Source organism: Marmota marmota, unplaced genomic scaffold (genome assembly GCF_001458135.2).
Source record: "Marmota marmota marmota unplaced genomic scaffold, marMar, whole genome shotgun sequence".
In the NCBI taxonomy this organism is placed as follows: Eukaryota; Metazoa; Chordata; class Mammalia; order Rodentia; family Sciuridae; genus Marmota; species Marmota marmota.
Window position 1 is genome coordinate 1,557,259 of NW_025999913.1, and position 27,317 is coordinate 1,584,575.

Sequence of the window (27,317 nt, forward strand, 5' to 3'; positions counted from 1 at the left end):
GAATGTTTTCTTTGATAGAGTTCGTCTATTCCTCCCATGCTCCCCCCTCCCTACCCCACTATGAATCAGCCTCCTTCTATCAAAGAAAACATTCAGCACTTGGTTATTTGGGATTGGCTAACTTTACTTAGCATTATCTTCTCTAACTCCATCCATTTACCTGCAAATGCCATGATTTTACTCTCTTTTATTGCTGAGTAATATTCCATTGTGTATATATGCCACATTTTTTTTTAGATTTTATCTCACTCCAGTCAGAATGGCAGCTATTATGAAGACAAACAACACCAAGTGTTGGCAAGAATGTGGGGAAAAATGTACACTCATACACTGCTGGTGGGAATGCAAATTGGTGCAGCCAATATGGAAAGCAGTATGGAGATGTCTTGTAAAACAGGGAATGGAATGAATCACCATTTGACCCAGCTATCCCTCTCTTCGAACTATACCAAAAGGTCTTAAAAACAGCATACTACAGGGACACCGCCACATCAGTGTTTATAGCAGCATAAAATTCACAATAGCTAAATTGTGATTCTCATTTTCTCCACTGCTTTCTTAAGTCTAGACCAAGGGTCAGCCAACTAAGGCCCTCGAGCCCAATCTAGTTTGGCCTCTGGTTTTTGTAAGTACAATCTGGAAGCCTGCCACTTGCTTTCAGCTATATATGATACATTTGTGCCACTTCAACAGCGGACATGTGGCCCACCAAGCCTGGGATGTTTACCATCTAGCCCTTTCCAGAAAGAGTTTGCAGACCCTTGCTCTAGACAATCAACAAAACACCAGACCAGGCTCTGACTGGTAGTCCTGGCCGATTTCCAAAGTGTAAATACTCCTGCCCTGACCCACCTTAAGCCACAAATATGTCCTCACTGTATATGGATCTTGAAGTTCAAAGGGCACACCACTATGTGGTATTTCCAAGCTACAGATGTAGTATAGCTGTAATAGACAGAAATTTTAATAAACCCAAGAACATACATAATGGTAAGGTGTGGGAAAGCAATAAAGAAGCCACAAGTTTTGACCAAAACTTGCTTTTAATAAAACTGAATTAACTGAAAGGTCATAGAACTTCATTTTTAATAATGGCACTAACGACCAGCTCATAAAACTCCCGAAAATCTAACAGTGGCTCCTTTCAGCTGATACAGCGCCACAGCACATCAGTAGGGAAGGCACACTGACAAATACAGGAGACACATGGCAGAGAAGGTATGTCACCTCCCCACGTACGAGTCCACGCCCACAGCGGATCTCAGGAAGACGTTGCTTCCATAATTGCAGATCTGGGAGTTGAAGCAGAATAAAGATTTATTTTTGACCATTGATTCTTTTGTGTAGAATATGAATTTTTCTTTACATCTGCCCGCATCACCCTTCGAACTCCCATCGATCTTTTGCAAGCATGCTATGAAATCCATTTTTCCTGCATCTCCCTCTGGCCCTGTGTATCTGAGCAATGCTGGTGGAGTGGCCTGGCACAGTCCCCTGCTGGCCGGATCCATCTCCAGCAAAGCAGGTCCCCTGGGGCTGCAGTTCACCAGGGCCAGGAGTCCCCAAGGCTGAGCAACAATCCCATGAACCAGCAATCCCCGGATGAGATGGCTGGCCCCAGAGCAACCTCAAGAGCTCTGGCCCCACGCCTGGCCTGGTCTCCTCTTTCTTCCTCTGTCTCTGCTGCATCTTTCCTGGAAAAAAAAAAAAAATTGAGTAAGCTTTTCCCTGTAACCAATTTTTCTGGCGTTTTCAAGGGCAAACCACAGCAGCACCTGCCAGCAACTTCCTGCCTGCCAAGCCTTCCTGACTATATTTACCCCAGGGCTCCTGTGACCCGGGGCTGTGTCTGTGCTCGCAGGATCAGCTAGCAAAGCAGCTGCCAGCCCAGGTCCACACGCCTGGCTCCCAGCCGGGGACCCAAGCATCTGCCCCGTAGACCGGCCTGGCTACCAGGGGAACCATCTAGAAGACTTGACCTGAGGCAAGGAAATGCCACCTCCTCCAACCAGGCCTCCAAGAATCCTGGAGGCCGAATGTGTCTCTGCTGCTTTGTCTACTCCAAGCTGCTACGTCCAATTTCTGTCTGCTTGGGACCATCCAGGGCCTTGACGCTGGTCCCTGGTTCTCTTCTGTTCTTGAGGCTCTGCCTTCACTTGATCCTGACATTGGATCCGCCTCACGCCTCCCAGCACCGTGCTGACCTGGACACTGGCTTCCGGAAGCACCTCCCCCCACACCCAGCCTAGACTGACCATCCTTGTCCATGTGCCCAGCTCTAACGGGGCACCACTTCTGCTAGCTCCCTGCCCTGTCCTCTGGCCTCTCATCCCCTTGAATCCACAGCCTCCCGTGCCCCAGCCCCACCTGAGACTCCAAACAACTGATGCGCTTCCAGTTTCCTAAAGCCAAGGACGTACCCTGTGATTGAGGTTTCTTTAATGATGGCAGAAGTGTCTCTGCTCTTCCATCTGGTTCTTAATAGCTCCTTTCTCCAGCCCCCACTCCAGGCCAGAGGAGGTCAGAAGCTGCCTCAAATGAGAATCTGTGAAACAGACACAAGTTAACATGAAAGGGATTCACCAGGATGCATTCCCATGAAATACCAGAAAGAGGATGGGAAGGGAGGGCAGGAAGGAGGAGGAAGCCAAGGAAGATGTCCTCCAGGTTTCTTCTCCTGCTTGTCAAGCCGTCCCAACGTGGAGGCCCAAGTCCATCGCCATTTCTACGATGCCTACAGATTCTGTGGCTCAGACGTAGGACTGGGCCGTAGAGACGGCTTATTTGTGTTCCACTGTGTCTGCAGCCTCACCTGGAAGACTCAACACAGGGTGGCCCTGCGAGTAGGATCTAGAACCATCTGGAAGCTTCTTTACATATAGGGCCCTTTAGCTGGGATGAACTGAAACTCCAATCGTTGGCCAGTAGACCTACATGTGGCCTTTCACACGTGGCTGTTGAGTTCTAGGAACAAGCATTTCAAAGTGCAGAGTCTGGGGACCTGGGTTCCATGAAGCCAAAGAAAAAAGGATTTTTTCTAGCCTGTTTCAGAAGTCAGCAGGGAAGCCGCCTTGATTCACCTCCCTTCCATTCACACAAACGGTTGGTCAGTCCAGATTCAAGGCGGGGGAGGAGGTTAGCGCCAAATCATTTTTTTCCCTTTATTTTTTTTTTTTAAATCTGTTCTGATTAGCTCCAAATCTTGATGGGCACATAGCAGGATTGCATGGTGAAGAGCGTGGAGGTTGGGAGGTACTTTGGGGCCCTCTTTTCAAGTACCACCTGTGTTATAGTCAGCTTTTTCGTCACTGGGACCAAAAGACCTGACAAGAACAACAGAGAGGGGGAATGGTATAGCTTGGTTCCTGGTTTCAGAGGTTCAGTCCACAGTCAGCCAACTCCATGGCTCTGAGCCCAAGGTCGAGGCAGAACATCATGGTGGAGGGGCATCGAAGAGGGAAGCAGCTGGGGACCTGGCCACCAGGAAGCAGAGAGAGAGCTCCACTCACCAGGGACAAAATATAAACCCCAGAGGTATGTGACCTCCCTCCTCCAGCCACCCACTACTGCCTATAATGACTGCCCGGTCAATCCATAGCAGTGGATTGATCCACTGACCCCGTTATCTCTCTCATGGTCTAACCATGTCACCTCTGAACATTCTTTCATTATCTCTCACACATGCACTTTGGGAGGGGTGCCACCTCATCATCTGAACCATGACATCCTACCACATAAACATGTTCCATTGGCAGATGCCACATGGGACACTCTGGAGAGTGTATTTGTACCTTGGAGTTGATCCAACCAGAGGCCAAGGAGCTGGACCATCCGTCTATCTTTGGCCACAGCCTGCCCCAGGGAGCACACCAATTTGCAGACCCTCTGACTCTCTGACACTGCAGGCAAAAGAAGCCCTGGAAGCCTGGGGCAACCCTGTAAGAAAGACATCCGTGCTGGCCCTTGGAATTAAAGCAATGTGGGTACAGGTGTCTGTGAAACTGGAAAGGGACCCAAGGTGGTAGGGGATGCAGAATTGTGACCAACAGAAAATCCCACAGCGTCACCCAACACTCATTGAATCAGGCATTATATTGAGCTGGTGCCAAGACACAGTTAAGACAGATCCAAAGCTTCTGACAGCTCACAGTCTGGCAGGCCACAAGCATGCAAAGTCATCATCACCACCTAATGCAAAGGAGGCCAGGTCCTCATCACGTAGGAGGCCACGTGGAGTGATGGTTGTTCCCAGATGCCACAGAGCAGAACAGAACTTGGTCCCCACTATGACCACAGGGTAGCCTCTTTCACAAAATAGGGATAACAGGAGCACTTGCTCTGCAGGCCGGTGGTAAAGAATGAATGAAGTTATACATAAAGTTATACAGAGGACCACTACGACAGTGCCCCTGAAACAGGCGAAGCATCACAGGTGTTAGCAATTGTCATTGTGCATATTTTGGTAAAAGCTCAAGAGAAGGAAATATCCACCCAACTGGAGGTAGACAGGGAGGCGCACCTTGGGAACTTCACGCAAGACCTGACACTTGAGCAGGATTTGATCCTTTGGGTTCTATGTGTGCCAACCTGGGCATAAGGCGTGGCAGAAGGGAAGTCATCTAGCTTGACAGGCAGCTGCCAGTCCACCGCCGTGGTCTGCGCACCCAACGGGACACTCGGTGCAGCTCAGCAATACTCCTGCCGGCCTGGTTCTCAAAATTGCTATCTGATCTCCACAGTCTGACTCAGTTCTTACCTGGCATGAAGTTGACCTCTTGAGTCTGAACATTTATTACTCCTTGGGTTCTGGGGTGAGGAAAGTGTGAGCGGCCCCTCTGGGTAACTCTGTATCCAAATCTCTCATGAGGTTATGTTTGAGGCTCTGGCAGAGGCTAAGTCACCTGAAGGCAGGACAGGGTGGTGACAGAGTTCCAAAATGGGGCACTTTGTTGGCAGGAGGCCTCAATTCCTTGCTGGCTACTGGCAAAAGAGGCACTGGGTCGTTGCAATAGATTTCTGTCTTGGGCTACTTAAATGTCGTCAGATCACCTGGCACCTGGCTTTTCCAGAGCAAATGATCCAAGAGAGAGCAAGGAGGAAGCCACACCATCCTTCATGACCCAGACTTGGAGGTCACACTATCAGGTACACTCTATTTAATTGCTTACGAATCAGTCATTAAGTCCACCTACATTCGAGGGGAGGGGAAATGACCTCCATCTTCTGAAAGGAGAGTAATAATGTGAGAATGGGCTGAATATGTGTGTGTGTGTGTGTGTGTGTAGACCTAAACCATATGTTTTTTCTCATCTTTACCTAAACAGAATCACACCATAAATGTCGGGTGACCTGCAATTTCATCTGACATTATACTTTTGACATTCATTCACTGGGCACATTGTTTAAGTGTTCTCTGGCTGCCATAGCAGAGCACCACAGACAGAATGGCTTAAACAACAGAAATTGATTTTCTCCCAACCCTGTAAATTGGAGGTCCAAGGCGAAGGCGGCAGCAGGGCCTCTGTCATCGGCATGTGGGTGGCCATTTCCCCGTGTGTCCTCACATGGTCTTCCCTCCTGATCTCCTCTTCTTCTAAGGACACCCGTCAGAGTGGACTAGGGCCCACTCAGATAACCTCACCAGAATTAATCACCTCTTTACTAAAACTCTCTCCATGTACAGTCACAATCCAAGGTACTGCAACGACGACTTCAAGACATGACGTTCCTGTGTTCACATGTGAATACGCCACCGTGAAACTCCACATCATCTGCAACCATGAGGTTGCAATGCTAATTAGAATAAATTACACTCCACGTATAATATGTATACATAATCTGTATGTATAAGTTATACTCCATGTATCTGTAATATGTCAAAATACACTCTACTGTCATGTATATCTAAAAAGAATTTTAAAAAAAATTTTAAAGACTTCAAGATATGAACTTTTTTTTTAACCACAAGTATTTATTGATGGATCAAAGAATACAACCGTAATAGGACAATAAGGCACAACTGTGGATTAAAAGTTTGCTATACAGCCAAAGGAGTGGGGAAGCCATAATCTTAGGAACTTTAAGAATGCAAATCAAGGAGACTCTGACGTACCTCTCTAGCGATCAGTAACAGACAATTCTTTCCTTTTATACAATTCCTATATTACATGACTTGATCACAAAACTGATACTTCTTAAAGAATTTCTCATTCATTTATACTTGAGCCATCAAGCCTGGCCTCTCCCCTGTTCCCCACCATTATCCATCCCTTTGTAGTAATATTTGTGAGCAATTCCCTTCCTAAAGATTGGTTAACACATCTTGAATAGCCTTCTGAAGCAAGGAAACAAGCAAGCAACTTTTAAGGGATACAATTCAATCAATAACACACATATAATTTGTTAATTTTCACTGCTCTTTAGTATCTCAATTATGAATGGACAAAGTACATTTTCTTCTACTAATGATTGAATAGTTTTGTTATTTCCAATTCTTTGTTATAAACAACACTGTCACATGCCCCCTGACACTCTGAACATGTAGGATTAATGCACCTTCATATTTACTCTTTGCCAATTTTCTTAAAAAGCAGTTGTACTAATGTACTCTCCCCTGGTAGCACATCAGAGGTCCTCCTGCCCCCCTTCTTACCAATATTCGGTATTGGCAGACATTCTAATGTTGCTAATCTCGTGGGTGCAAAACCGCCTCTCTCTTGTGGTTTAATTAGCATTTTCCAGATTACCAAGAGAAAAGAGAATCTTTTCCTTTGTTTATGACTCACTTTTTCATTTCCTCTTGACCATTTTTTCCACTGGGCCCATCTCTTTTTCCTTATTGATTTGTAAAAATTCTTCCCCTCTTGGTATTTCCCACCAGTTATGACTCAATATTTTTACTTTGTGTGTGTGTGTGTGTGTCTGTGTGTGTGTCTGCATGTGTGTGTGTCTGTGTGCGTGTGTCTGTGTGCATGTGTATGTGTGCATGTGTGTGTCTGTGTGTATGTGTGTTGTGGTGCTGGGGATTGAACCCTGGGCCTTAGGCCTGCTAAATCAGTGCTCTACTACTGAGCTATACCCCCTGCCCTATCTTGCCAATTTTTATTTGGGGGCTTCTTGGTTTGTTTTAGTTTTGGTCTAGGGTTTGGGTTCTCAACCACTGAGCCACATCCCTGGCCCTTTTTATTTTTTATTTTGAGCAGGGTCTCCCTAAGTTGCTTAGGGCCTTGCTGAGTTGCTGAGGCTGGCTTTGAACTTCCAATCCTCCTGCCTCAGCCTCCCAAGCTGCTGGGATTACAGACATGTGCCACCAGGCCCCGCTTGTCCCTTATTTTTGTCAGGCGCCCATTCCTCTGGTTTGTGTTCTTCTTGATCCTTTTCTCTCAGGTTCTACCCACCATCCCTGGTCAATCAACCCAAAGAATGAACTTTTCACTGGGCTTGCTCCTGGATCCTAAGTCCGTATCTTCAATACAGCTGACCTGAATATTCTTCAGATTCACTGAACTCCCGCCCTGCCCCGCTCTTTCTGTCTAGCCTTTGAATTTTGGCACACATTCCCCACTCTTGGGGAGATATTGCCTCCCACCTCTGCCCCACTTCCCCACTCAGCTACCCTTTGAGTCTCAGGTGTCAGCCTAAGGGACCTCTTCACTGTGTTCCCAAGGCACCCTACAAAGTACTCATAGCGCTTAGCACGGTAATCATCTTTTTCTTGGCCATCTCCGCCAACAGACCATGAATCCTCAGGACATTACCCCTAACTCCACATCTGTATAGTTGACATGCAACAAATCCCTGAGAATGAATGAATTAATAGGATTCCATGGGTAAAAAAATATATATATATATTTTACCCATGGAATTCTATTAATATATATATATATGTGCAAATGATTTATGTTATTATAACATGACATAAATTCCATGCATTAATCTTCAACGTAAACTTAAAACAACCTCTGAACCCTAATTCCCACCATAAATGTATTATGAACATGCAAAACAATAGTTAAGATCCATCAAGGGTCTCCATTCAGCCAAGAGTGAAATGCTGTAAAGAGAAAATCCAGACAGAAGCTCTCAGGGTCCCCTGAGGATTCCAGCATAGACCACTTTCCCTTCCTGACCTTGACCTCACACACTACACCCCCTCCAGAGAGAAACAGGCGCTAGGGAGAATTGCCTAACCTGGCCATACCTAGAAGGTGGGTGCTCTTGGCACACCAGGGAGAGACTGAGCAAACGGGAGCATGACACACTACTTGGTGGTGGCTCCGCTCTTCCTGAAGTCATTCATTTGGCATCGCTACCTCCTTGTCAAAGTCAGAAATGCCAGCTTCACACTGAACCAACAGCTACAGAGGCAAATAAAAGGGTTGGCAGTGGGCAGTTTAAAAATGACCTGCAGTCTTCTCATGATGTCTTTTTCTGGTTGAAATGTTGTAAAACAGATTTACTATTTTGTTTTCCTCTGAGACGAATTCTCTCAAGCAACTTTTCCTTACGGAGATGTCCATCAATAATTTCTAAGTTACTAGGGCACACTTTCTCAGCCTTGGCACTATGAACGTTTTGGCTTGATCATTCTTTGTTGAGGGAGGGACTCTCCTGTGCGTTGTAGGGGGCTTAGCAGCATCTCTGATATCTACCCAGTAGATGCCAGTGGCAACCCCTAAGGTACAACAACCAAAAGCATCTGCAGATGTTATCTCTGGGTTTTAGAATCTCCAGAGATCGTTTAGTTTCCTGCCCCTGGCTACGATCTTTCACTCTCTTCTCCAATAGGAGGCTAATAAACACATAGAAATAAATAAATAAATAGAAGACACAAGTCCTAATGAGCTGAATGTTTGGCAATGATTCTCTTCTCATAAGCCCAGCCAGGGTGTAGACTTACCATTTCACAACCCCACTCCAAAGTAGTGATTTCCAACAACAGAAATTCTCTTTCTTAAGCCACATGTTCAAAGACCTCCATGACCTGAGTTTGAAAAACTTTGGAGAGCACCACACTAAGCAGGCAGAGAGGCTAGACCTTCTTTGGCAATGACATTGGCAAAGATGTGGTTATGAGAGAAAAAGGGAGATTCACAGTGAGTGACTACCACGTTGGAGAAATAGGCTCCTATGGTACTCAAAGTCATGACTGCACCAGAGGCTGGCTCACAGCTCCTGGGGGAAGTATTCGCTCATCTCACCAACCCATGCCTCCCCCAGAGTCCTGGCAACTTGTATTTGTATCAACTGCTGTCACTGTTACTTACACTGCTCTGTACCGTTAATGATTTTTTTCCTATGAGTATTTGTCCCCACTCGAGGGTACATTCCTAAAGGACAGTGACAGCATCTAGTGCAAAAGTTTACACAGAGCAGGCGCCTGAAAAGGATAACTGGCACAGCTGATTCCCTGGGAAAGAGAGAAAGGAGAGCCTGAGTTAATGAGTGGGGTTGTGACCAGCCTCTGGATTGAAAAAGTGGAGTTGATCTCAGTTGTAAGTCATTTACACTGATTAACAGCCAAGGAAACACTATAGAAGTTTATCAGTATTACTCAAAATTTAGTTTAAAAGCCATTCCATCCATCAAACAATTTGAACATGATCTAATGCTATCGGAGGATTTTTTTTCACAGTCAATGATTTTTCGAAAGTTCCTTTTACTAGGGAAAGACAGGACCAAGCGAAGGCCTGCCCCTGGTCACACACACATTACCAAGTTCCTCTAGACCCCGGTGCCAGGTTGAGGCCAATGTCACTTCCCCCAGGCCCCAATCAGTCATCTTCCCACGTTCCACGGCAGAAACAGCGCTTTGGTCTGGACCTGTTATGTTGCAATCTTGCCACGACCTTTGGAACTGCCTCCTTTTATTCTGCGGAGGCAGCTGTAAAGCAAAGGAAACCTGATCGTAGATACAGCCTTCAGGGACGGAGGCCAAGTTCATCTTCACCGACGTCCCATCATATTTGTTAACAAAAAACAAAGAGTCCTTGCCTGCTGACGGACAGCAAGAAAGGAACAGTCTGAGCTTCAGAGGAAGGAGCGGGTGGGAGGCCCCAAGAGACAGACTCCACGTACCTGGACAAGCTCCTCCCTGCGCTGATTCCAGCACCTGCCCTTGAACTCTGACCTCGCCAGCCGTCTCACTATCTCTGGGCTGAACCCCCTCCCCTGGGTCAGCCTCTTCACAACTGCGCTGCCTCCAGACACTGGAAAATGAGCCCTGTCTTTCCTTCAGAGTGCTTTGGTGCTCTTTTAAATTAAATAAATACAATTGTGCACACGGTCAAACAATTATCTGGGGAAAAATAAAAAAACAAAGTAGGTGAAAGAGTTATAGAAGGTGGTTTAAGGAAAACTCTTTTGGAAACTAGGCAGGAAATTCCACTTTTTTTCTTTTTTTTTTTTTGGTACTGAGGATTGAACTCAGGGGCACACGACCACTAAGCCACATCCCCAGCCCTGTTTTGTATTGTATTTAGAGACAGGGTCCCACTGAGTTGCTTAGTGCCTGGCTTTTGCTGAGGCTGGCTTTGAACCCAGGATCCATCCTCCTGCCTCAGCCTCCCCAGCGGCTGGGCTTACCGCCCCCCCCCAACACACACACACACACACACACACACACACCCTCACCCGGCCTCACGTGTTCTTTCATTCATTTGTCTTGATGCTGAGAGCAGACTTAGGACACTTTATAATAAAAAAATAAGTGGACTGTCAAAATATTAAAAGAAGGAAAATAGAAGAGCAAGAGATAAGGCATCATGGGGAACAGAAATTCTACCGGTGAACCCAGGACAAGGTGGCCATATGTGAAGATACAGCGGAGCTCTGCCCGCCCAGGCAGGGTAAACGGGAAAAGCTGACAAGGGGCCACATTAGGGGTCCCCAACCCTGGCTGTGCCTCAGACTCACAGAGAGAGGAAGCACTTAGAAAATACAGTTTTCCAAGCCTATCAGAACACCTGGATCAGAATCCCTAGGCGTGAGGCCCAGACATCTGTCTAATAAAAGGAAACAAGAAATCAGCACGAGAGACCACCTTTCTCACAGCTCTGAGAGGCGTCTATGACATACGGTTTCTATAAAGGCCACTAGACAATGGAGAGCATCACATTCAATAACAGCTAAAGCACGCCTTTTGGAGATGTCTGTCCTATGGCTCTGTTTCACAGTGACCTTCAATAAAGGTTGAAGGCAAAAGAGCCACTCAGTCTGTGGAAGAACTCTGACTGTTGCTCCACTCACCTGAGCCTGCGGAGAACAGGAATCAAGAACGAGCAGGTGGCACGTGCTTTGGGCTTCTCCTCCTAGGCTTGTGGGGATTAATTGAGTAAAGCCAGGCACAAAATAGGTGCCCAGTAAACGTTAGCCATTGTTACTGTCATCATTCACAAAAGATCAGAGCTCCCATGAGAACTTGGCAGGACCCGAACACTTGAGATTTTAACTAATAAGAAACAAAAACAAAAAAGAAACCCCTAAGCTGGGCATGGTGGCACATGCCTGTAATCCCAGCAGCTCAGGAGGCCGAGGCAGGAGGATTGTGAGTTCAAAGCCAGCCACAGCAATGACGAGGCACTAAGCAACTCAGTGAGCCCCTGTCTCTAAATAAAATACAACCTAGGGCTGGGGATGTGGCTCAGTGGCCTGGTGCCCCTGAGCTGAATCCCTGGTACTCTCACTTCCCAAAAAAGACCCCTGATTCCACTATGGCTCCTTGTAGTACCCCCGGCCAGCAGAATATAACCTTATCTCACTGTTCTTCACAATCCTAGGAGTAGATACTGTTAAACCCATTTTACAGATAGAAAGACTGAGTGAGTTATGTTAAATGTTGTCAGTGGCATGTGGCAGAACTGAGTACTCAACTCCCTGTTGTATGACTCCAAGTTTTACATGGCTTTAACAATCAACTTTTATACTTCCATCAGATGGTAAGGACTCGAGCCGGTTGAGAGGGGTCTCATGTGCTTCAGGTTCTCAAAAGGAGGTGTCCACGTCCTGATTTTGTTGTGAGAATTGAAGACCACACCAATTTGGGTGGCTATTATCAACACTGCCGCAGGAGAACTGGAAGTCTACAGCCAACCATAACAACCTAGTGAGACCCTCTCTCAAAATACAAAATAAAAAGGACTGGGGATGTAGCTCAGTGGTAAAGCACCCCTGGGTTCAATCCCCAGTACCAAAAAAAAAAAAGCCTATTGTCAAAAGACAAAAAATGATAAATAAACCAATAAAGCCAACAAATATTTATCATCACAGTGAAAACATTCAAAGACCTTTGTTCTAGTTTTTTGAAATGTACAGTATATTTTCATTATCTGTAGTCACCCCACTGTGCAATAGCCCAGCAGAACATCTCACTCCTGTTACTTAGTACCCTTGGATCAGCTTCTCCCTGGCCTTCCCTTCCTTCCATCTCTTCAGCCTCCAATAACTACCATTTTGTTCTTGGCATCTATGAGATCAACTTTTTCAGATTCCACGTGTGAGTGAGATCATGTGGTACTTGTCTTTCTGTGTCAGCCAATGTCACCTAATGATCTCCAGCTCCATCCATGTTGTCATGAATGACAGGATTTGATTCTTTTCTTGGCTGAATAATATTCCACACGTACCACGTTCTCTGTGTCCATTCACCAGTTGATGGACACTTAGCTCGCTGCCATTTCTTGGCTGTGAATGTTGCTATAATATACACAGGAGTGCAGAAGTCTCTTCTACACACTGATTTCATTTCCTTTGAATATATACCCAGTAGTGGGACTGCTGGATCATATGACAGTCTTATTTTTAGTTTTCAAAATGACCTCCATATTTCTTTCTATAATGACTGTACTAACTTACATTCCTACCACCAGCATATGAGAGTCTGCTTTTCTCCATATCCTCACCAATACTTGTTATTTTTTTTTTTTTTTGACTTTTTTGGTAAAAAGTCATTCTTACTACAGTGAGTTGATATGTCATGGTTTTGTCCTGAATTTCCCTGATGATGGGTAAGGTAGACACATCTTCATGTACCAATTGGCCATCTGTATGCCTTTCCTTTAGATATGTCTACTTACTTCCAGTTTCCATTTCTTAAGTGGAATTATTTGGTTCTGTTTTGCTTTTTTTTCTCCTTTTTTGTGATTTGAGTCTTTTGGGTTCATTATATATTCTGCATAATAACTCCTTGTCAGAAACACAGTTTGTGAACGTTTTCCCCATTCTGTTGGATGTCTGCATTCTATTAATTATTCCCTCTGATGAACAAAAACTCTTTGGTTTGATATACTACCATTTGTCTATTTTTTACTTGTGTTTCCTGTGTTTTTTGGTCTTGTCCAAAAAAAATCTTTACTCCTTCCAATGTCCTAAAATATTTTGCCTAAGTTTTCTTCTAGTTTCAGATCTAGGTTTCAGATCTCACGGGTAAGTCTTTGTTTGATTTGATGTTTGTCACTGGTAGGAGAGAAGGGTCTCATTTCCTTCTTCTGTGCATGGATATCCATTTTCAACAGCAACAATGTAAAGAACACTGTCCTTTCTCCAGTGTGTGTTCTCAGCATCTTTATCAAGAATGGGCTGCTGATCTGTATACGGGGTAAAAATGGGAGTTCATAACCCACTTGAATTAAATGTATGAAATATGATATGTCAAGAGCTTTGTAATGTTTTGAACAACCAATAAAAAAAAAAGAATGGGCTGCTGTAGATGCCTGGGTTTATGCCTGGGTTTACTTTGAGGCTCTCTATTCTGTTCCATATGTCTGTGTGTCAATTTTTCATTCTAATATCATGTTGTTTTGATTACTGTAGCTTTGCAGTATATTTTGAAGTCAAGAAGTATAATGTTTCATGCTTCATTCTTTTTGTTTAAAATGGCTTTGGCTATGTGGGACTTTTTTGTGTGGTTACAGATTTTAGGATAGCTTTTTCCTAATTTCAGGAAGAATCTCATTGGTGTTTTGATAAGGATTACATTAATCTGAAGTTCATTTGATTCTTCCAATCCATGAACATAAGATACCTTGTGTACATGTTGTGGGGTGGGGGGAGTCCTGTTCAATTTCTTTTATGAGTCTTTATAGTTTTCACTATAGAGAGCTTTGTCTTTGGTTAAATTTAGAGAGATATTTGTTCATTTGTCTTTGTTTTGGTTTGGTTCAGTAGCTATTATAAGTGGGATTCTTGATTTCTAGTTCAGATAATTCCCTATTGGTATATTTTAAAATGGTAATTTTAAATGTTGATTTTGTATCCTGCAACTTTGCTGAATTCATTTATTAGTTCCAATAGTTTTTGGTGAAGTCTGGGGGTTATCCATATAGAAGATCATATCATCTGCAAACAGTGACACTTTGGGGGGCAAAGAAACCAGGAATTAAACTCAGGGGTATTTTATTTAGATACAGGGACTCATTGAGTTGCTTAGCACCTCACATTATTCAACCTCCTGAGCCTCTGGGATTACAGGTGTGTGCCACCACGCCCAGCAAACAGTGACACTTTTGATTTCCTCTTTTCCAATTTGAATGCTCTTTCTTCCTTTCTCTTGACTAATTGCCCTAAGACTTGCAGTACATGGTGACTAAAAGTGGTGAAAGGGGGTACTCTTATCTTTTTCCAGATCTTAGAGAAAAAGTTTTCAGCTTTTTCAGTGTTTGTTAGCTATTGGCTTATTACATGTGGCCTTTATTAGAATCTATGTACAATTATCATGTGTCAATGAAAAATCTAAAGCCTAAGCCTTGTCCTATCTCATCATGGAGGCTGCCCAAGAAATCCCTGTATGTAGGAGCCAGATTCAAACCAGCTTCCAATGAGGTCAGATGCCCAAGGCATGCATGAGCTGCCCTCTGACCTTAGCCTGGAAGACTTTGGTAAGGATTTGTCCCCCATCCACATCAGTGACGACCCATCAGAAAGCTGAGCTATCTCTTCAGAAGCTGAGTCATCCTATAATCCCATGACCTGGGACATCCTTTTCTGAACTTTTCTCAACTCCTTTGAAAGAGGAGTCTTCCCACAGCTCCACTATTAAAGTCTCACATTCAAGTGAGATTAAGGGTTAGAACAAAATGCCACCCAGGTGTCCTAAACCTGAGTTCAGACAAAGTGTCACCTTGGAGGTGACACCGGTAACTACAGCTCTGTGACAGCAGCAGCCAGCTTCTAAGCAGCAGGCCAGGAGACAGGCACTGTTTATGTTAGTACCCACCGGGGTGTGAGGATCAGATCCTGGATTGCTTTTAGGTGCCCTCCCAAGCACCAATCGGTGCCAGAGGGAGCATCCTCTTGGTAAAGAAGGAGGTCACTTAGGAGAATTAAGTCATGCTCAGGACCGTAATAAAGTGACCGTACTTTTCCCAAAAGTGTTTGACACTGCGGGACTCCCCAGCAGCTGCCGGGCAGGACCTGCAGAGCCGGGGAGGCGGGGCTGGCTAGGGCGCAGGAGCCTCGTGCGCTGCGCTGTCCCCGCCGCCGCCCAGCAGCTGCCCCGCCGCTCCCCACCCCCTCGGCTCCGGGAAGGACCGGGAGCTCCCGGAAGAAAGGGGCGGAGGGAAAACGTGGAAAGGTGGAATTCAGGCAGGGAGCCTCGGACCGATCCCGGGCGGGCGGAAAGGGAGGGAAGGGTTCAAAATGAGAACAGCCTTGGTGTAAGAAATATCCTTAGGAATTAACTAAAAGCAATCCTCGAATGCCATCGGAGAGGGTGAAGTGACACCCCTTCGCGTCCCTAAGTTTAAGTTTGTGTAATTCAAGTGATTTATTTGGACAGCCATGATGTCCAGGGCAGGTCGTAGGTCAGGGCTGGGCAGCCCAGCGGTGAGAGCTTCCCTTGGAAGTGAGCAAAGGTTCTCTGATCCTGAAATGTTCTGACTCCCAGGATCCGAGAGCCCCAAGGAACACTCCTCCTGTATGAAAACCAGATGCAAATCCCGGGTCGCCAGTGGGTCCCTGTGGCTTTCAGAAATCCCAGGGCTGGAGACCAGGATCTCAAGAAAAAGTCACTAGGAGCCAGGGTGGAGCAACTTAGGTCAACCTTTGTGATCAGGTTGTGATTTCAACCTGAGGCTTCCTTTTCACGGAATTATTTTCAAATCATCCTTTTCTCAGATAACAGAAGTAGTATCTCATCATTTAAATAAAATTAAAAAAGCACTAAAAGCTACTAATAAAATAGGTCTATGCCCTTCCCACAATGATCCCCAGCCCTGTTGACTGTCTGATATCTATGTATCTACATATTTCTCTGCACATTACCATTTTACAAAAGCAAGAAGCCTAGATATGTAATCTGATTCGAAGTGATTCATCTTACTAGTAAGGTGATCTTCAAAAGTAAATTGATTTTTAGTATCACTTCAGTTTAGCTTTCATGTTTGCATGTGAAAAACTCATTTTTAAACTGATTATTTCACTAGAAGAAGTCAATATCATTTTTTTTTAACCCAGGAACACTTAACCACTGAGCTACATCCCCAGCCCTATTTATTTATTTATTCATTCATTCATTCATTCATTCATTCATTCAGGGTCTCTCTAAGTTGCTTAGGGCCTCTCAAAATTGCTGAGGCTGGCTTTGAATGTACCATCCTCCTGTCTTAGCCTCCTGAGTTTCTGGTATTACAGGGGTGCACCACTGCGCCTGGCTCAATATCATTTTGATTGAGGGTCAATCTATGTTCTCCTGTACAAAAAAATAAATAAATAAATAACATGAATCTCACAGTTATTTGTATATTTAACAAAAAATGATTGTAATATTAAACAATTATTAAATCCATACTAACTTTCAGGAACTGTCCTAAGTATTTTCCATATGCTGATTCTTCAGAACAATGCTGTGGAGCAGCTAGTCATATCCCATTTCAGGCAGAGAAAGAGAATGAGAGAAATTGGTGAATGTCCCAAGGTCTTTCCGCACAGTCTCTCTTCAGATCTATTCAAACAGAAGTCGACCTATGTTCTGTTCTGCTCCCAACCATCCAAGCAATGAAGTCATAGTTATGAAAATATGCAGATAAATGAATCAACATGCTTAAAGGCTTAAAATTGCTTTGCAAATTGACTATGTATATTATGGAGTTATTAATGGAAGTAACGTAACGAGCTTGGAGTCCACCCCTGGGCACTTACCATCAATGTGACCTTGAACACATCTTTTAACTGGATCACAGCTACCAAGTGAAGATGCTCTCTACAGGGAGGAAGAGCATGAGAAGAAGATTACCATTAAACAGGGACGAGAGGTGGGAGGGAAAGGGAGAGAGAAGGGAAATTGCATGGAAATGGAAGGAGACCCTCATTGTTATACAAAATTACATATAAGAGGAAGTGAGGGGAAAGGGGAAAAAAATCAAGGGAGAGAAATGAGTTACGATAGATGGGGTAGAGAGAGAAGATGGGAAGGGGAGGGGGGGAGGGGAGGGGGGAATAGCAGAGGATAGGAAAGGGCAGGCAGGAACACGAACAGACACTAGTAGTGACAGTATGATAAAAACGTGGATGTATAACCGATGTAGATTCTGCAATCTGGTAATACGGGGGTAAAAAATGGGGAGTTCAATAATCCACTTGAATCAAATGTATGAAATATGATATGTCAAGAGCTTTGTAATGTTTTGAACAACTAATANGGGAGGGGGGATAGCAGAGGATAGGAAAGGCAGCAGAACACAACAGACACTAGTATGACAGTATGTAAAAACGTGGATGTATAACCGATGTGATTCTGCAATCTGTATACGGGGTAAAAATGGGAGTTCATAATCCACTTGAATCAAATGTATGAAATATGATATGTCAAGAGCTTTGTAATGTTTTGAACAACTAACAAAAAAAAAAGAAAAAAAACTATTAAAAAAAAGATGCTCTCTATAATAACACTGGGTTTACAGGGCTAAAGTAAGGATAAAAAAGCTAATACATATGAAAATTCTCCTTGTAAACTATAAGAGCTATTTAATATTATAATATTAAGGACACACTATGTGACAATCATAAGTTTTGGTCACAATGGGCATTAAAATTTCACTTTTATAATAATTCTATCAGAAGCATAGAATGCAGAATTTTTAAAATTAAATGAAAATAAAAGGCACCTTTTAGCAATATTCAAAGTCGGGGGCATACCCCTTAAAACCAGGTGTGTACTCCTTCCCAGGGCTCTCAGCTATCTTTCTGGATTCATTGACGGTTTTCTTGCTAAAAGACCTTGGGAGTATAACTTAATTTATCTTATAAGACAATTGTTTCTTCAACCTTATTTCCCAAGCATGCTTTCTCTTATTCTGATATTAAAGTATTAAATTAATTGTTGCTTTATCAACATAATACTTGCACATATTTTAAAAGGCAAAGTCAATACAAAAAAAAATTATGATGAAAAATAGCTGTCTCCCCTTAGACTCCAGTTTCACGTCATGAACACTACCATTTTCAAATCTTTCTATTAAGCTCTTTCTCCCAGTATTTATTTTCATATTTTAAAATGATATGTTTACCCTGCAATTTGTTGATAAATCTGTGTAGTCTGTTATTGACTCCCTATTGTGAAGATAACACTGTCGTTTCCATAACACCCCTCCACACTTCCTCGCCATCCAATAAGGATTATATAATTACCCAATTTCTAGCTATACATTTTTGAGTTGGTGTTAACATGACATATTATAACTAAAATTGTTCACAGCTAAGACAAAAGGTAAACTGTCACTACTATTTCCTGTCTTGTAAAAGAAATAGAAAACATTAGAGAAACCCAATAAAACCAGAAGTTGGTTCTTGGAGAGTAATAAAATCGATCAGACTGTAACTAAACTGACCAAGAAGACACAAGTTCCCCACTTCAGAAATGAAAGGGGGTACATCACCACATAGCTGATAAGCATTTTAAAAAATAACAAGGGAAGAATATGAACAACTATACGCTAATAAATTTGATAAGTTGTCACATTCCTTGAGAACTTTAGATTGCCCAAACTGGAACAAGAAGAAATATCAAATATAAATAAGTCTATATCTATTAACTAGATTCTATTGTAATTTAAAATCTCCCCATGAAATAAAAACCCAGATCTACATGGCTTCTCTAAAGAATTTTATCAAGTATTTAAGGAAGAAATAAGACTCAACCTACACAAGCACTTTGAAAAAAACAGAAGAAGAAAAACATATCCCATCTCATTTTACAAGGGTAACATGGTCTTTGAAAGACATTGTTAGAAAATAAACTAGCTAATATTATCCATGAACATAAAGGCGAAAATCCTTAATCAACTATTAACAAAACAAATCAAAGAGCATTTTAAAAGGATAATACATCACAATTAAGTGGAATTTATCCCAAGAATTCAAGATTAGCTTAACATTTGAAAATTAATCAATGTAATTCACCCTATTAACAGAATAAATAGGATTCAATAAATGCAGAAAAAGCCTTTGACAAAGTTTGACTCTCATTGTTGGTAAAAACTCTCATGGAAAATGTAACTTTGGGAGGGGTAGGGGGGCTGGGGTTGTGGCTCAGCGGTAGAGCGCTCACCTAGCAGGTGCAAGGCTCTGGGTTCCATCCTCAGCACCACATAAAATAAATAAATAAAATAAAGGTATTGTGTCCAACTGCAACTAAAAAATAAAATATTTTTTTAAAAAAGAAAGAAAATGGAACTTTCTCAAACTAATAAAGGACATCTACAAAGCACACAGTTAACATCAAAAACACAGTTAACACCACACTTAATGATGGTGACTTAAGGGCATCTCCCTTCCTATCAGGAACAGGGAGGGGACACCGAATTTCACCACGCCCTGTCAACAATGTACTGAGGACATCTATGCAATAAAATTCACACAAATGAGAAAAGAAAAAACCAGGCATTTATTTGCAGATATGATTATCTATATAGAAAATCTGAATGAAAATAGGAATTATTAGAACCATTAAGTAAATTTAGCAAAGTCATATGATACATAGTCAATATTTAAAGACCAATTGTATTTATATATACGAACAACCAAAAAAATGGAAAATAAAGTTTTAACTTGGGGCTGGGGTTGTGGCTCAGTGGTAGAGTGCTCACCTTGCGTGTGTGAGGCACTGGGTTTGATCCTCAGCACGGAAGGAAGGAAGGAAGGAAGGAAGGAAGGAAGGAAGGAAGGAAGGAAGGAAGGAAGGAAGGAAGGAAGGAAGGAGTCCATCTACAACTAAAAAATACTTTTAAAAAAAGTTTTAACTTTACAATACAAAAAAGCCGGAAATACCCAAAATATCAAAGGATAAGCTTAATAAAATCTGATCAAGCTGTTTATGCTGAAAATCACAAAACACAGCAGGGATAAATTTAAAAAAAAGACATAAATAAATAAATGGAGGAATAAGCAAATTATCTATGAATAATTCTTAACATGTTCATAGATAAGACTCCATAGTGATAAAATATCACTCATACACAGCATTTTTCACAAAATTGACAAACTGACTCTAAAAAATTTTAAATTTGATATGGATATTAAAAGGACTTCACATAGACTCAACTATTTTGTAGAGAAGAAAAAATCAAGGATTTCATACTTACTGATTTCAAATCTTACTGAACTACTACAGTTATCAAGATGATGATCTATGGACATAAGGGACGGACATACAGATCAAAGGAACAGATTAGGGAGTCTAGAAATAATCTCACATATAAATGCTCAGTTAATTAACTTTTCAACAAAAGTGATAATGTATCAGTAGCATAAGGATAGTCTTCTCAAATGGCAAGGAAACGACTAGCCACCCAAATGGCCTTCACCTCAAACCATATGAAATGTTAACTCATAAACGTAAAAGGAAAAACTGAAAATTCAAGGAGAAAATACATGCAACCTTGGGGTAATGGAAATCTCATATATAGCCAGAATAACTAAAGAATTGTTAAAATTCAATCAGTATAAACAGTCTAATTTTTTTTTTAATAGGGCTAAGATTTGAACAGACGCTTCAAAAAAAAAAAAAGTGTTTACAAAAGTTTATAAGTACGTGAAATGATGCCAGGCACGGTGGTGCCCACCTGTAATTGCAGCAACTTGGGAGGCTGAGGCAGGAGGATTGCAAGTTCAAAGCCAGCCTCAGCAATTTAGCAAGGCCCTAAGCAACTTACAGAGATTCTGTCTCAAAATAAAAAATAAAAAGAGCTGGGGATGTGGCTTAGTAGTTAAGCACCCCTAGGTTTAATCCCCAGTACCAAAAAAAAAAAAAAAAAAGTATGTGACAGGAAGCTTAACAAATGATTCGTCACAGAAATGTAAATTAAAGATACAGGAGACATCACCTCACACTCATTCAATTGGCTGCTATAATTTGGATATGATTTGTGTTTATCCCTCAAACATTCACATGCTGGAAGCTTGGTCCTCCAGGTGCTGGTACTGAGGTGGTAGAATGTTTAAGAGCTCCTAAAAGAAGGTAATTAGGTCATGGCATGGCCCTTGGAAGGGAAGAGAATAGAGTTATTCCTCCCAAAAGCTGGTTGCTATAAAGTGAGGCCACCTCATGCACTTGACCCCTGCTGCCTATGGCCGGTCAGCTTTCTACTTCTCTGCCATGTTGAGACACAGCCAGGGGGCCCTCACCAGGACACAAGTGGCATGCCATTTGGACTTTGCAGCAACCAAAATCATCATGAGCTAAATAAAACCTTTTTTTTTTTTTTCCAGTGCTGGGGATTGAACCCAGGACCTCACACATGGTAAGCAAGTGCTCTACCACTAAGCTACAACTCCAGACCCTCTCTTTGTACATTATCCAGCAGCATCAGGCATTTTGTGATAAAACAGACCTAATTCATTGGCTTTAATTAAAAAGACTGACAATACTAAGTGTTGGCAAGTACATGGAACGACTGGAGCTCCCATGTATTTCAGATGGGCATGCAAAATGGCACAACCGTTCTGGAGAACAATTCAGGTTTTTATAACATTAAACATATACTTAGCATATGATCTAGAAATTCCACTCCTATGCATTTACCCAAAGAAAATAAAATCACATAAAGTCATATTCTCAAACATTCCTAGCAGCCTCAGCCTCCATCATCCCAAACCAGAAACAACCCACCCAACTTTCCTTCAACAGGTGAACAGATAAACAAACTACAGTCATGCAGGAGAATTCTGGAGAAAACAGTGGATTGCTGATATAAGCACAAGCCTGGGCAAATCTCAAACACATTTTGCTGAACAAAAGAAGCCAGATGCAAAAGACTACTTACTTACATAGGACTCCGTGTACGTGAAATTCTAGAGAAAACAAAGCTATAGTGATAGAAGGCAGAACCATGGTTGCCAGGGCCCAGAAAGTGAAGGGAAAGATAATTAGCCCTCCTGTAGAGGGACACAAGAAACTTTTCAGATGATAATGCTCTGTATCTCAATTATGGTGATATTTACAGAAATATGTTTTCAAAATTGGGATTTCTCAACCTGGCACCATCGACATCCTTGGCAGGATAGTTCTTTGCAGCAGGAGACTGTTCTGTTCTGTGGTGGGATGTTCAGCCGCATCCCAACCTTAGGTTCCAGAAGCATATCCACCCGCAGACCTAGTTGTGATGGCCCAAAATTCCTCGGATTGCCTACTGTCTCCCTAGGGGTGCAACAAAATCACCTCTGGTCAAAAATCCTGCTGGGCATGGTAATCCCAGTTACTCAGGAGACTCAAAAAAAGAGTCAGAGCCAGGCTCAGGGGTGCACACCTGTAATCCCAGCAGCTCAGGAGACTGACAGGACAATCACGAGTTCAAAGCCAGCCTCAGCAATGGTGAGGCGCTAAGCAACTCAGTGAGGCCCTGTCTCTAAATAAAATACAAAACAGGGCTGGGGATGGGGCTCAGTGTTCCAAAACCCCTGAGTTCAATCCCCAGCACCAAAAATAAATAAAGGTATTGTGTCCACCTACAACTAAAAATATAAATAAATAAATAAATAAATGAGAGAGAGTCAGAAGTTCCAGGCCAGCTTGAGCAACTTAGCAAGACCATACCTCAAAATTTAAAAAAAGAAAAGAAAGAGCTGGAGGTGTTTAATTCCCAGTACTGAAAAAGAAATAGTCAAATAAAATAGTCAAAGAGTGGACCATACAGTAGAAATTAGTGAATTTATTTTTTATAAAGTATGCCTCAATAAAATTAATTTCTAAAATATGGGAAGCAGTTTAGGACAACATTCCTTATACCCAGGAACTACAAATTCACTTTTACCTGCTTTGCATGTCTTTCCATATAATATTTAAGAAACCTTATATTTGCTGAAATTATTTTTCTGCAGATTTTTAGAAATATTATTTTGTCATCATCTAATATCAGCAATGCTACTGAGAAATGTAATGCAATCTTAATTCCTGAAGCTTTGTGACCTTTTTTTAATTCCTTGGAAATATTTGCCCACTTTTTCTTTTTTTCTCAATTCAGTTAGGTTCTCGGGGTCCATTCAAAGTAGAAAATTACGTCCTTTCAATTCTAGGAAATCTTCATGTATAATTTGTTTAAAAATTCCCTTTGTCTATTTTCTCTCTTCTCTTCCTAGAACTCAAGGAAGACGTTGGCCCTCCTAAACACACCCTCTGACCCTTATCTCACAGTTGTCCATCTTGTTATCTTCCTGTCCCACAATCTTTACCTTCCAAGTCTTTCTGAAACTTTTGTTTTTAATTCCAGAGAGTTCTTTCTTATTCTTATATCGTTCCTTTTCTCTAAGAACATTATTGTAATTCTTTTTTTCTTTAGAGGTCTTTGCGTGTGTCTTTTCTAGGTCAGTCTCTCGTGGTGAAAGCTGACCTCCATGTGTGGTGATCCTTGGCTGCTGGTCCATATTTAACTACCTCACATGAAGGTCTTAAAATGCCTGTGTGTCCTGGAAGCATGGGGTAGAATTTGAACTGGTAGGTTTCAGGAAACTATCATGCAGTAAAGGTTGACTTTCCTTTGGGAAAAAAAAAATGTCAGTTTTTGAAGGTGTTCCCCACCCACTCCCTCCCTGGGAACTCATAGTTCTTCCAAGAATGGATTTTTCTCTTTGGGATAGAAGAGCCTCCTTGACTCCCAACATTCTAGGCAGAGGGTTTGGGGAGCAGGCTGCTAGAGCCTCAGGTCAATTTCTCAAACATTCATTTATAGCTTCTATTTTAAATCCAAATTTTATCCTTGCCTTTCATTGTGTCTGTGTCCCAAAGTCTGAAGCTTCTCAAATCCTAATTTGGAAGAAAGTTGTTCTTCTCCTGAAAGAGAACCAAGGGAATAAGTCTACCTCACCTGGAGACACATGGCAAAGAGAGGTATCAAGGGGACAGAGCAGATTGTCAAACTCCAGTGTGGATTCCCCATTCTATTGTACACACACACACACACACTTACTTAAGCTTTGTCCCTGACTTCTATGGAGCAGAAATGTGGGTCAAGGTAGGATGCACTGGATTGAGAGTGGCTGTGATTTGGTAAAAGCTCTCTAGGATGGTCCTTAATTGAGTCGAATGTAGCTTTGCAGGATAAAGAATAACTAAGGCTCTCGGGGGTTGGGGGGAGGACAAGCAAAGTCAAGAAGAGAAGCCCAGAGTGCTGTAGCTCAAAGGTGCACACAGAGCTGCTTCCAAAGACCAGCTTGGCAAGGGTAGCAGCAGGAGAAAGGGAGCAGTCCACACAGAGACTGTGACATGTGATTCATTTCGAGAGCTAACAATCTCCAGGATGGGCTCTTTCCTGGAAGGTTACCAAGGAACCGAGAAGATAAGCGCTAACACATTGAAGAAACCCTGGGGTAGAGTGGAGGCTTCCATGGTCTGCAGGAGGTGGCTTTGGCTCAAAGCAAAAACAGCTGTACAAGGACAAAATGAGAAAGGAACCCCCGGGGTTCTGTGCCTACTCCCAAACCTCTGGCCTGTTTGTCCTCGTAATAAAACCATAAAACCAGACCTCGGAGAAGTTCCCTGTAGGCGAGGAGCTGAAAAAAATATAGGTGAAGACCATTAAGTCCTCAGAGTGGCCTGCTCGGGGCTCCTCTCCAACTCCCACCCACGCAAGGGAATTAAATACTAAAGAATATCTCCTAGTTCTTCTGTTTGGAGAGCAAAGAGCAAGCCCTGACTTCAGGAGGTTTTTTTTAGGTTAGACTCGGTAGCCACGCCCCTCTGCCCCCGTAGCCACGCCCTCCTCGCTGAGTTCCCCAGCATCCACACCCTTCTCCCTGAGCTCCTTGGAGCCACGCCCTTCTCCCTGAGCTCCTTGGAGCCACGCCCTTCTCCCTGAGCTCCTTGGAGCCACGCCCTTCTCTCTGGCCTTCTCAGAGCCACGCCTCTTCCCTGAGTTCCTTGTAGCCACGCCCCGTCCTGAGCTCCTTGGAGCCACGCCCTTCTCTCTGGGCTCCTCGGAGCCACGCCCCTTCCCCGAGTTCTTTGTAGCCACGCCCCTCCCTGAGTTCTTTGTAGCCACGCCCCTTCCCTGAGTTCTTTGTAGCCACGCCCCGTCCTGAGCTCCTTGGAGCCACGCCCTCCCCACAGAGCTCCTTGGAACCCTTGATGATAAGCCAATTACCTCCAGGAAAACAAGCTGAGAAACCAAATCAACAAAACAACTGAGAAGCATGACCATCTCTAAAGAGGCCAAGTGTAAGAGCCGCTGCTGAAGTGCTTGTGTTATTGGGAGGGATATCGATTCCTTTTTTTTTTTTAAGAAAAAGGATTTAAAAGAAAATTTAAGACTGAAAGTAGAAACAAGGTCCAGATACACCAGTGATAAAATAAATGTATTTGGATGAAACTCACCACTCAAATGATTAGCAGATTGCATTTTTTTTAAGTGCAGGCTTGTGTTATTTATGATACACTAGGAAAGACATGCAAAGGTTGAAAGGTGAAGGAAGGGTGGAAAATAGCATGTTAGCAACTAGGACCAACAGGAAGCTGGGTGGCATATCAGGATGCTTTAAAATAGACTCAAAGTCAACAAGCATTATCAGGGGATCCGAGGGTCACTACAAAATAATAAGTTATGATTCACCAAGAAGAGAGCAACTTTAAACTAAACGCACATAATAAAATAGCCTCAAATGTACTAGGTAAAATTCTATTCAAAAAATCAACTGAACCAAAGGGGAAAAGGGCAACTAATAACCTCAATTTTAAAATGGACAAATGAAGCCAGGCATGGTGGGCCCCGCCTGTAATCCCAGCAACTAGGGAGACTGAGGCAGGAGGATAGCTAGTTAGAGGCCAATTTGATGAACTTAAGGAGAACCTAAGCAACTTAGGGAGACCCTGTCTCTAAATAAAAAATAAATAAAAAGGGCTAAGGATGTGGCTCAGTGGTTGAGCGCCCCTGGGTTCAATCCCCAGTACCAAAAAAAAAAAAAAGACAAAATAAAATGGGCATTTTGAGAATAGATATTTCTCAAAAAAAGAATATACAAATAGCCAACAAGCATATGAAAAAAAAAATGTTCAACATTACTATCAGGAAAATGCCAACCCAAACCCCAATGAGATATCATCTCTCCACAGTCAGAATGGCTATCACCAAAAAGAAAAAGTAACAAACTCTGGCAAGGATGTGGAGAAAAGGAAATTCTCATATGGTAGGGGAAAGAAATGTAAATGAGTATAGGCATAACAGAAAACCGTAGGAATTAAAAAAAAAAAACAGAAATAGAAATACTATATAATCCAGCAATCCCAGAATTGGATATATACCCAGAAGAAATGAAATCCGTATATCAAAAGAGATACCTGCACTCCCAAATTAATTGCAGTTATCTTCACAATGACCAAAAATATGAAATTAATCCAGGTGCCCCTCAAGAGGAGAATGGACGCATGAAATGTGATGTATACATACACACATATAAATTATTCAGCCAGAAAAAGAATATGAAGTTCTGTCATTTTGAGCAACATGGATGGAGCCAGAGCACATTACGTTAAGTGAGATCCGTCAGACACAGAAGACAAATCTCACATGTTCTCTCTGACATGTGGAAGCTGAGAAATTCATCTCAACGAAGTAGACTAGACTAGTGCCTATCAGATTTGGGGAAAGGGTGGTGGAGAGAGAATATTAGAAGGTAAACTGAAAGTGAGGGGAAAGGGGAAAATAATACAAGGGGGAGAAATGAATGACAGTAGAGGGGGTAGAGAGAGAAGAGGGGAGGGGAGGGGAGGGGAGGGGAGGGGAGGGGGGGATAGTAGGAGGGATAGGAAAGGGCAGGCGAGGAATGACAACAGGACACTAGATATGGCAAATATGTAAAAAAGGTGGATGTGGAACCCGATGTGAATCTGCAATTTGTAT